The following is a 12,986-nucleotide window of genomic DNA, read 5'->3' on the forward strand; positions in this document are numbered from 1 at the left end:
AGACCGTACGAGAGTCCACAGCCAGCCGTACCTGAATGGTAGGCTATCGGACTCGATTTAGTGATTATATTCCAGGGCTGTCGATTTCCGTGACTCGCTGCGGTTTTGTGAACGCTTCACCGCAAGGACAGCAACTAATAAACCGGACATTGCCACTTTAAAAACAGCCCCGGGTTATTCGAAAAGCGCAGCACCAGATGCTGCATCGAAGCATGAAGAAAAGAAAACAGATGAATGAATGAATTTCGAGAGCAAAATTGACAGATAGAACGCGGTAAGTGCTTGCTTATAGCCTTACAGAAACGAAATATATATTGTTTTTCTAACGTGTAACCTATGTCCCCTTCACTTGGTTTTTGGCACAATACATTCTTCATGCACACGTTATAACCTACGCAAAGTGAATTATTGTACATTCACTTTATTTGATTGCCTTATATCCTCAATAGTGAAAATAATAATAGCAGGAATAGCCTAACGTAGCCTATCAATAGCTCTCCGATACTATACTGTATAGACGTAGGCTATTCCTTTAATTCTAATATGATCTTCTTCGCTCTCATTTTCAGCATAAACTGACACAGCAATGATATGATTTATAATACATTGTCATGGGCAGGCTCTCTTCTGAGCGTGAGGGAACAACAGTGTCCGGACTCGCCTGGGCTGTTTGTTGGTATGTGTCAAACCACATACACGTACATTACACACTTCAGACCGTTGCATCGACCCCTACGGCGACCCGACCAGAAACTCGGTCTCGGTACTGCTGTGTTGTACCTTTAAGAAATCCATTTTGTGGACCATAGGCTTGATTAACTTGGATTCGGTTGGTTAAAGAGCCGTTTGGCGCCAGTCGGCTGACGCACCACAATAAGAGCAGACTCTTGTCACTTCATATTTACCCTAAAATCCTACCAGCGACGCCGTCCAATCCGCCTTGCCATCCACGCCAAAGCTGCGGTTATGCTTTGCGTTTTGCGGTTGAGAATGCTCTTTCGGAATGATTATTACTTTGCATCAAAATGTGAGAATTTGGATATACACGGAACAGTCTGCCCAGAAGTTGATCCGACGCATAAAGTAGAACCGGTCCCGCTCTAGCTCAATCCAGAACATCGTCACTTTGACATAAAAACGGAAACAAAAACGAATAATCCTTCCGAATAAAGTCGTCAGATACAAACCACACATTTCCGATTAACCATTATATTGCCGGCTGAATCGGTGTTTTGTGTAGGTATACATTTCTTCCATATCAGTGTTCGCACATCTCCATTGGCATGTGTAATATTCAATAGAATAGAATAGTATATTCAATAGAATATTACACATGCCTTTCCAAGTGCATGTTGAGAGCTTGAAGGATTTACATTAGATAAAAAAAACGGAATGAAATTAAACGTAATCTATGCTTAAAAGTAGTCTACTTTTGAGAGTTTCACACATTTTGAATGGTATAAGGTGCAATAGCTATTGTCCTTGTTTTGTGGTCTGTTCTAGTGCCGTTAACTATCTAATTCATATGATGTGATTAGTCATGTATCACTAATAAAATAGTACCCATCCTGCAGCATGTTCTTGGTGGTAAAAGGTGAGTGAGACACTTGTTGCTTATATCTGAACGTGAAAATCTCATCCAAATCCAGAGACAGTGGAATATTTTCGGACCATTGATCAGTTGTTTTTGCAGACCTACCCTATTAAAACCCGACTGACGTCTCTGTGCACCGTGCAAACGAATTTCTATTTATTCCAAAACTAATTTTGCTTCCAATACCATATTATAATTTTTTTTTATCTGAGAGACATTCTGTAAATGGTTTTATAGACTTATCACACCAGCCGTGCTCAAAACTGCAGTGAATTTATTTAGGCCTTGTTGTCAATACATTTTGTGATCACAGCGAGCAGAATAAAACGTGTAGGCAGGCTTTATCAGGCTTGATCTGAATACATTTTCTGCATAACTTAATTGGATCTTTATGTTGTGGACTAAACTTAAGGAATCAGGTAAAATGTGATTATTTATTTCGTTTCTATTATGAAGAATATAATCAGAATAATGGGAAGTTGTTGAAACCCTATAGAATGATTGTTGTTATAATAGGTTAAGGGTGGTCAATTATGCATAATGGATAAAGATATAACATTTGGCTACTACTTTTCTATCTCATTAGGCCCAGCATGTTTCATCATTTAGGTTTGTGAATATAATGTTCTTATTAAACCTCTGAAATTACAGTTAGGGAATGTATTATGTATAGGGCCACAGTTTCAGTGGTATTTATCATTAAGCCTATTTCAGATCTATTTGATTTAGTTTGAGTTGAGGATAACTTATTTTTTTTTATCAATCTCACATCATTAAAGCCCTATGCTTCTTTTTTCAAAAAACCTGGTCAGTCTTTGTACTTGTCTGTCATGTTTTTCGTCCTTTATATGCTATACATTCAACTAGTGGTCGACTGAGTCAGTCAGTAGCCCAGTCAGTGAAATTAAATGCATTCTAACAGACGATATACTGCTACTAGACTATATAGAAGACTCGTCGTTAAAGCTTAGCCTACCTACTCAGGTTCAAGTTAGGGAGAAGAAACATTCTGAGCGGGAAAAGATCAGCACCACATGGAGAATGTTAATGATTTTCTATGAATATACTTAAACAACTAATTACATCAACAACGGGTTTGCAATTACGCTGCATTTATTTGCTCTGTGTACATACCCTCCATGTAGTGCCTTCAGAAAATCACACCCCTACTTTTTCAATATTTTGTTGTGTTACAACCTGAATAAAAAAATGATTCAATTGCGATTTGGTGTCACTGATCTACACACAATACCCCATAAAGTGAAAGTGGAATTAAGTTGTTTGAAGAAAATGTTCGAAATTAACAAAAAATGAAAAGCTGAAATTTCTTGAGTCAGTAAGTATTGAACCCCTTGGTTATGGAAGCCTACATCAGTTCAGGAGTATAAATGTGCTTAACAAATCACAAGATACCTGGACTCATTCTGTGTTCAATAATAGTGGTTACATACATCACACATCTGTTAGGTCCCTCAATCGAGTAGTGAGTTTCAAGCACAGATTCAACCACAAAGACCAGGGAGGTTTTTCAATGGCTCGCAAAGAAGGGCACCGATTGGTAGATGGGTAAAAGTTAAAAAAAAGCAGACATTGAATATCCTTTTGAGCATCATGAAGTTATTAATTACACTTTGGATGGTGTATCAATACACACAGTTACTACAAAGATACAGGCGTTCCTTCCTAACTCAGTTGCCTGAGAGGAAGGAAACTGCTCAGGGATTTCACCATAAGGGAAAACTGAGGATGGATCAACAACATTGTAGTTACTCCACAATGACAGAGTGTAAAGAAGGAAGCCTGTACAGAATAAAACAATTGAAAAACATGCATCCTGTTTGCAACAAGTCACTTAAGTAATACTGCAAAAAATATGGCAAAGAAATGAACTTTTTTCCCTGAATGCAAAACGTTATGTTTGGGGCAAATCCAACAACACATCACTGAGTACCAGTCTTCATATTTTCAACCATGGTGGTGGCTGAATCGTGTTATGGGTATGCTTTTCGTCGGCAGGACTAGGGAGTTTTTTAGGATCAAAATAAACAGAATACAGCTAAGCACAGGCAAAATACTAGAGGAAAACCTGGTTCAGTCTTCTTTCCAACAGACACAGAGACAAAATCACATTTCAACAGGACAATAATGGTGGCAGGTAGCCAAGCGGTTAAGAGCATTGGACCAGTAACCAAAAGGTCACTGGTTTGAATCCCTGAGCTGGCAAGGTGGAAAAATCTTCTGTTCTGCCCTTGAGCAAGGAAGTTAACCCCTAACAACAACTTATCCCCGGGTGATGACATGGACGTCGATAAGGCAGTCCCTGCACTTCTCTGATTCAGAGAATCAGAGAAGTGGGTTAAATGCAGAAGGCACACTTCAGTTGAATGCATTCAGTTGTGTAACAGACTAAGTATCCCTAATCACAAGGCCAAATCTACACTGGAGTTGCTTACTAAGACGACATTGAATGTTCCTGAGTGGCCTAGTTCCAGTTTTGACTTAAATTGGCTTGAAAATCTATGGCAAGACTTAAAAATGGCTTTCTAGCAATGATCAACAACCAACTTGACAGAGCTTGAAGAATTATAAAAAGTATAATGGGCAAATATTGTACAATCCAGGTGTGCAAAGCTCTTAGAGACTTACCCAAGAAGCATCAAAGCTGTAATCACTGCCAAAGCTGATTCTAACATGTATTGTCTCATGGGGGTGAATACTTATCTAATCAAGGCATATTAGAGTTATAATTTGTATTAATATTTTATAAATGTTAGAATTATACAGAGTATTTTGTGTAGGTCATTGACCAAAATTGACAATTAAATCAATTTGAATCCCACTTTTAACACAACAATGTGGAAAAAGGCAAGGGTGTGAATACATTCTAATGGGCAAAAAGCAATCAAGTGATGTGGTGTTATTACTGATTACTTTTAATCTCGTTCATACCAGAAGCGTTCCCCATTATATCCTACTACCTGTTAAAGCAGAGATGAGAGATGTGGCAATAACGAAAATATTCAGCATATTTCTGTTAAATGTCGAACACAGTCCTATAGAAATAGGCCATTTATGTCTTTATGTTCGCTCCTGTGCGTGACAAGATATCTGCTCGCCACACCTTGAGATCATTTCCTATGTAAAAGGTTATAACCCCAAAGGAACAGACATCATTTTGCATTAAGCCCTGTGCCATGTAAGGTCCACATGATATAATTTGTTTAAAATGCAAGCGTTGGGTGAAAATGTGCGGAAAGAACACAGTGCACCTTCAGGGTTTTTGTGGTGACCAGCGTGTTACTGATATGCTGCGGGAAAAGTCTAATTACGAAATAACGGGAAACTATTGTAACTATTACAGCCGTATTCGTCTGTAATTCAGTAGGGCTATTGTTATTTTTTAGGCTACTCCCGCTACATTGTTAATTTTTTCCTTTAATATTTTTCTTCCCATCTCTCTGCATCATCTCTCCTGCTATATTTAGCCGGTAGACTGAGGCCTTGGCGCCAGACCGTTTAAGACCTGTCAAAGTCCCTCATATTTCCCCTTGTCACATGTATACCCAGCGCCTCCTTCAGCCAGGCTCCCACCAACCCCCTCTCCCTCCTCTTCCCCATCTCTCTTTCATTCTCGCTTACTACACTTCTCCGCCCCCCTCTAGCGCTCTCTCTCCACACACACACACACACACACACACACACACACACACACACACACACACACACACACACACACACACACACGGCCTGTTTACTTTTCTCTCCATTTCTTCTTCTCCCACTCATTAAAGCCGGGTTTTAATCCCTCTTTCCCGCCCTCTGCGAATATTGTGCAATTTGCTCGTCTTCGTGCTCGTGTTGTCTCATTGACCCGAGTCAGAAGGGCTGCGGGTGGGCTGTCCTGTCCGCTTGGACAAATTGCGACTGATTGATGAAATATAACAATTCTCACAATGAGCGCTGGTAGCCTCAACCCCCCACCCCGCCTCGCCCCGCCCCGCCCCGCCCCGCCTCGCCTCGCCCCGCCCCGTCCCGTCCCTCACAACCAACAACCCAACAGGGCTCGGAGGGTTCAACGAATGGAAGCCCCTAATGCTCTTCTCGACCCTTGGCACCACCAAAACAGCCCCACTTACACTTTGGCAGACAACCCCCCCGCACACACACACACACACACACACACACACACACACACACACACACACACACACACACACACACACACACACACACACACACACACAGAGATTGAGTCAAACATTCGTTTAACACTTATTGTTCATATAACACATTTTGTAAAAGTGGAGGGCAAAAAGACTGTGACAAAATCCAAAACTGGTAATTGCTTATTGATCAACAAATGTGAATCCACTGATGTTATTTTCACGTGCAGCTTTCACCTATGTGGTGACAGCCTACCTTTCGCAGGTAGCAACAGATGGGGGCGCTAAAATGACCCCACGGAACACGCTGCTATCCAGTCTCCTTGTTACTCCACTAAACAAAACACCATGTTCTCTGTTGTTCACTGTTTCCCTCTGTCCAAGTTCATTTGACTGTGATTCAAAGATGTGTGTGTGTGTGTGTGTGTGTGTGTGTGTGTGTGTGTGTGTGTGTGTGTGTGTGTGTGTGTGTGTGTGGGCGTGTTTACACATATTACATCGTGTAAACACATGGACATTCTACGTGGCCTGCAGTAAAACATGTATTACTTATTTTAATATACAAAAACATGTATGCATTTAGAAAGGCTTCAATTATCATAATATGTGATGACAACGGGTCTATAGTTTTTGACAAAACAATCTTCCCACCAACATTTACCTGCATTGTCATTGTCTGTGGTTGCAGGGTTGGGTAGATTACTTTCTAAATGTAATACGTTACAGTTACAAGTAACCTGTCCAAAATTGTAATCAGTAACGTAACTTTTGGATTACCCAAACTCAGTAATCTGATTACATTGCGTTACTTTTTTAGATTACTTTCCCTTTAAGAGGCATTAGAAGAAGACAAAAATGTATGTTACCAATTGAACGACATCTATTGCAGGATAAATCAGTGTTAAAGTTTACATAGCTGGCCATATATGGATGTCAAATGACACTTTATGGGTTTGTTATGTAGGCTTCTTCTAACCCATCGCTTTCTACTGCATATAATAATACGATTAAATTATATCCTTACATTAAAAACCAAAGTTTATCAGAATTCCAGTCATTCCAATAAATGTTATACCCCTTGATTTTCAAGAATAGGACTTGGAAATATGGAAGTATAGATTAGCCAAATTGTTTTACCTGAGCACCAAAACTAAGGACTTATTAGCCAGCGCTACTCTGTTTATGATTTTGTTGTCATGGAGGACTGATTGGGCTCATTGGTTTGAGTTGAAAAATAAATGCTGCGCTCATGGAATGGCATGCTTTGAGCACTACTGAAAAGTGCTATTTACATGTGAAAAATGAACATTGCTATATGCCTATTATTTTCCTTTTTGTAGTCAACACTTTGATATCTTGATAATATGCAGCTCTTTAAAGTGCAAATCCACAGAGGAAACAATAACAAAATGGACTCCCCGCCTCTGTTTTGGTAGAAAGCTGAGGGATGGGCCTGGAGAAATGTAACCACTCTCAGATGAATAGACAGAGCTACGGATGCAAGGACTGACCATCCATGATATCCAAATGATAGTTTTAACCATGTTATGAGGCTATACAGTGTTTGTTTACATTTACAATGTTTACACACATTGGAGAAAAACAAGCTTTTTTGGATTCTCATGGAGTGTGAAAGTTGAACTAAGCTCATGAGGCATTTATAAGTTATATTCTTCAAGAATCAATGGATATATATCATTCATAAGTCCAAAAATGGATGTAGCAACTAGAGATTGCCCCTTTAAGTCTATCAAAAGTGTGCGAGTTTGAGCATGTGTTTATTAGGCTTATGGATAGAAAAAAAGCATTAATTAGATTTTGCAATAAAAGACCCACTTTTATTCCATAGGCTGGGATCCGCACTATGCAGCTGTTGCAAGAGCGCATTTTTCACTGGCTGTCCACTGGTTTCAAAAACAATGATTGATAGGCAGCTTAAACTTCTTGAATTCAACCATTATTGGGTTCAAATACACATTCAGATTTGTGAACAGCCATCCACAACAACCACAATCCTTAAGGCGCAAATAGCTAAATGAGAGAGCAGCAGTGTGATTCACATCAACGTGCTATGTAGATATCAATAATAAGTGATATCCGTATCGCTGTAGACTACACCACTGCTGTCATCCTTACCTCCAAGCGTTTATTCAAGTTGGATAATCTGCCGACAGCAGTCGCAACATTGGAAGACATAGCTTGGACTGTAGCCTACAAAAGCCTATTCTTGCTCTTTTCCCGGTATCCATCAAACCCATTTGGTGTCGTCATAGTGATCTGACTTGTTGTCAGACTCGCTCAGGTGGAACAAACTTAAACTTCCGCCTTTTTTCAATGTCATTGAGAAAACAGAAAAGTGTCAAAGTTTTTTTCTCTTACAATATTTTAGCTGGTAACGTAACGGATTACAGTTACCGTTTTTGTAATCCCTTACATATAACGGATTACATGTAATCCGTTACTCCCCAACCCTATATGGTTGAGAGTGAATTGAGTTTTTGTTTCTTTTCTGCTTCTGGCAACACAGGTTGAAAGCACACAATACTCCATGCAGCTTCGGGAATTTCCCTTCCCGCTGCCGGCCCTCTCCTCCCCGGATTCCCTACCTTTGATCAGCGAGGCCTGGCCCCAGAGCCACCTGAGCGGTGCAGCATGTGGGATGCTTATTCAATTACAACCCCGTCCGTGACCCTGGCATATATCATTAACCCCCTCACCTTCAATGCAGCGCGCTTTACACATGCGTAATGGGCCAGGTCACAAGTGAACACGTTTTTGAGCAAACAGGATCTTACTTGAGTGCAAAATAGCATAAAGACGTATTTGTTTGCCATTCATTGATTTCTGAAAAGATATAGAACAAAACCACTAAATTACTTACCATCTTTAAGCATATCATGCAATTGTACACACAATTACTTCTTACTTTTATTTCTTATTCTTATCAGTATATTTTTTTAAACTGCATTGTTGGTTAGGGGCTCTGAGTAAGCATTTCACTGTAAGGTACCTGTTGTATTTGGCGCATGTGACTAATACAATTTGATTTGATATGATTCAATGAAACGTCCATGTCATGGTTTCGGTCGAGTGGCATTGAATCGACCTTAATTGATAGTTTCACTGATCACAGTGGCTTACATTTCTTTTTAAATACCCTCAACATACCTCAGAGACGGCAGTTTTAGCATGCTACTGATAGCAACCTGTTAGAATAACATGGTACTATATCCATCAAGTATTTATACCACGCCTTATAGACTCATTCTTTTAATTAAATCGCGCGGGTTAAACCGGAGGATATTTTGTGTGAGTGACCAATCCAACTGAAAGAGATTTGATTCTGTGAGTAGGCCTAGAATAAATGAAAAAAGCATTAGCCTATGGAGAAAGCCTGAAGATTTTTTAAATATTTTGTAGGCCTACTGTTTACATCTTGTGAATACTGACAATGAAGGTAACAAGAAGAAATGATCCACCAGTTCGTTAAACTTTGACAATAGTGTTATAACAGTGATTTATTTGACAATAGTGTTATAAGTGATTTATTTGACAATAGAGCTAACAGTTATTTTCACTCACCTTTGAATTTGTGTTGCAATGCTTTTTCTTTGTGTTTATACACTGATGTAATGGAAGCCTTTACTAGATATATATTTTATAACCTCGTTAAGGTCACAATGCTACTGATTCACAACTTGTAAACAAAGCTGCTGTACTCGGACATTGTCAGAGTCAGAGATGTAGGACACGTGCAAGTTACCTGTAAAGTATATTTTATGTTTCTAAGAAAATTAAGAACCAATTTAAATCCATGTGGGTCGATACTGATGTAGGCTACAAGTAGGTATACCTACTATATAGGGAAAGGTATATAATTAACTTCAGTAGCAAGCTTCATGTAATTGTTGCATCTGCAGTTAAAATAAACCGGAAAATAGGCCACAACAGAAATAAATGGGAGATTATATCCTAGGTGTTGGAAGTTCTCTGACCGACTTCAGAAATTGAAGGTTGACAATATAGCCTAGCTCTATAAACCAGTGGTGCCCAGACTTTTTTTGGTTACTTTACCACCAACTGAATTTTGCTCTCCCCGGAGTACCCCTGAAGTACCCCCTCATGTGCATTTACCAGTGGACTTCTCAAGTACCCCCTGTGGATCAACCTTGTGGATAGACCAAGTAGCCCCAGGGGCCATAGTACCGCTGGGTGGGAACCACTGCTATACACTAACCATTTTGGTTTGTTCAAATGTCTTAGCTCAAATAGCTCGGAGAGAAACGTTAAGCTAATGTCGTATTGATGGAATAACAACCCAATTGACAACATACATGCGTATATAGCAGATCAATCTCTGTTCAGGATACTAACTCTATAACAGCATTGATCAATTTGATGTGATAGGCTATTATGTTTCACATGCATTTAGTTCCCTTGAAAATAACCTCATTTTTCGCCTTATTGCTCTCTACTATAGGCTACAGTCCTGTCAAATTCGTGTTTATTTAACAGAGTTGAACTTGTTGACAGTGCCTCAAAATTACATTTTCAATTCATGCAACAGAAAATATTGAATCGTAATATATACAGAGGCGATATGAAATTACCTGAGGTCCGGGGAAAACTACTTATTTCAGTCATACTTGAATTTACCGACAAGAAAAGCACTTTCCCGTATTACATTTCGAACGTAACCTCTCACACGATGGTCTCTATCATTGAATGAGAAATACGTGTACACACAGGCAGGCTATAATCTTGTTCAGAATCAGGGGATTAGGGTCCTCAGTTTATGAGGAAGTAAGTGTTTCTCGTTTGAATAAACCCATTGATGCGTAACATTTCTTTCAATCGACATTTTGGCACTATAAACAATACAGAACTGTTAGGTTATATCCAAAATATTCGCTTCCGGTTAGACGATTGAAAAGCATGACCTGAAAAGTGACAAGATTACATTTGTATATTAAATGAACAATAATAATAGCCCTATGTGAATTCCTTTTGTTCTTTGGGTTGTGATATTTGTTTTATTCACTAAAAGATCATAACATATCAACATACCTGCAATAACCACGATATTTCCCACTATATTTTGTCTGTCATATTCATATGAAAAACAGGATATAATGAAATGGTATTGCCTTTGATTGGTTTCAAATGGGTGCCACTATAAATTCATCCGCAACTATGACTATTTGATACCCACTGACATTCTTCCATTTATCATTTACCAGACGCTCTTATCCAGAGAGATTTACAGTAGTGAGTGTATACATTTAACTTGTTTCACTCCTATTTGATATTCAGTTCTCCTTTGTGAATCAAAGGAGTGCACTGAGGAGAGGAAAATAATTGAGTGATACAAAAAATAGGGAATTTTACTTGCCTAATGTAACAGTCTTTATACTCTATTTAGTTGAGGATGACAACAATTAAATGCAATCAAAATATATAAGATCTGATATTGTACACACAATATAATGCTATTAGAGTCTGTTGAGAAATGATTGAATGTAAGTGAATAACAATTTTTCATCACATTTCAAGAGACAGATAAGTGCACAAACAAATCACACAAAGTTAAAGAAATATACATGGTTGGATAGAGATCAGTTTTCCTTTTTTTTCTACAGTGGATGTGTGTTTTTGAGCAAATCAATGTTAGCAAAAGCTTAGCAAACCTGTCCACAAGTGGTTGTAGCTAGCTATGTATAAATGATGCTTCTCTCCTGGTGCCAACCTTCTCTCTCCTCTCTTTGCTCCTATTCACAGAGTTTGCTGACAGAGGAGGATGGGTATTAATGGAGACTGTCACAGGAGAGGAGGGTAAAGACCAGGGGCCTGTTAAGGAGGCAAACAACGTTTTGAAATAGGGAGGTACCATTTGTACTTGACCAATAAGAACACAGGTACAATTTTTCAGATGTGAAATGATTAGTTAAGGTGTGCCCTCCTTACCAGGCCCCTGCCCCTGGTAGAGGTGCCAGCTGGGGCACTGGCCTGGGCATGGTCCCCTTAGACTCAGAGTGACATTGCAAGGCACCATGTCACAGTGTGGGGGCACCAGGGGAGCATCAGAGGGCAAACCATAGAAATATAATGGAAAGAACAGGCGTCCCCATTCGAGTCAATTATGCCATAATAGAGCCTCACAGTGGAGGTGTCATAACTCTCATAAAACCTAGCGGTCAAACAGGGAAATGGTTCCAATCGTCTTTCCACAATACATTTTTTCCCCATAGGGGATTTTAGAAACACTTAAGATAAGGGCTGTGTTTTGTGTAGGTTTACCCTGGCGTGATGTTTTGATAACCATGTAAATCTCTCTCGGAGAAGGTGACTTTTATCAATATATTCGGCTGTATTTACTCTCAGATTCGAAAGTGCTAATTAGCATCAAAGTAGACATGCAAAAATACAAATCCCTGCAAGCTCCTGCACGTCATCTCTAGCTGACACCTTTGTTAACAGATATTGTGTCAATTTAAAACTTGCACAAGACAGTTCACAGAATTCTCTATTTAAATAAATTTAGCCAATTTATTAATTACTACATTTTGCTAACATTAGATAGTTAATTCAGAGATTCTTACCTTTGCCTCGATTCGGCAGTCTCGCCCAGATCATCATGGCATTTGTAGTTCTTTATGATAGCCATATTAGCAGTTAATTAGCATTTCATTGTTGGGGAGTAAATACAGGTGAATATATTAATAATATATCTTACAGAGATTTACATGGTTATCAAAACGTCACACCAGGGTAAACCTACATGAAACACAACCCTTATTTTAAGTGTTTCTAAATCCCCTATGGGAAAAATGGTGGAAAAACGATTGGAACCATTTCCCTGTTTGACTGCTAGGTTTTATGGGTATTATGACTCATAGGGTGTGTTCGTAAATTCACTCTGGAGTGCCTGAGTGTGCTCGTTGGGAAATTCAGAGCATTTTGCTCCCGGAGCATTCAGAGCGTACACTGGACGCTCCAGCCGAGTAGGGTTGATCCGAGCGTTCTGACCTCACAACGGCAGTCAAGCACCCAAGCTAACTGGCCAACGTTGGCTAACTTGCTAGCTACTTCCAGACACAATGAGAGAACACCTCACGCTGACCATTTTACTCACCCTAGCAGAGTTGATCAGGCTGTTTATGTTATCCAGAGTGTTGGTGACTGTTACTGTGCTGCTAGCAACTATTAATTACGCTTTTTCAACGGGAGTT

Source organism: Salmo trutta, chromosome 13 (genome assembly GCF_901001165.1).
Source record: "Salmo trutta chromosome 13, fSalTru1.1, whole genome shotgun sequence".
NCBI lineage: Eukaryota > Metazoa > Chordata > Actinopteri > Salmoniformes > Salmonidae > Salmo > Salmo trutta.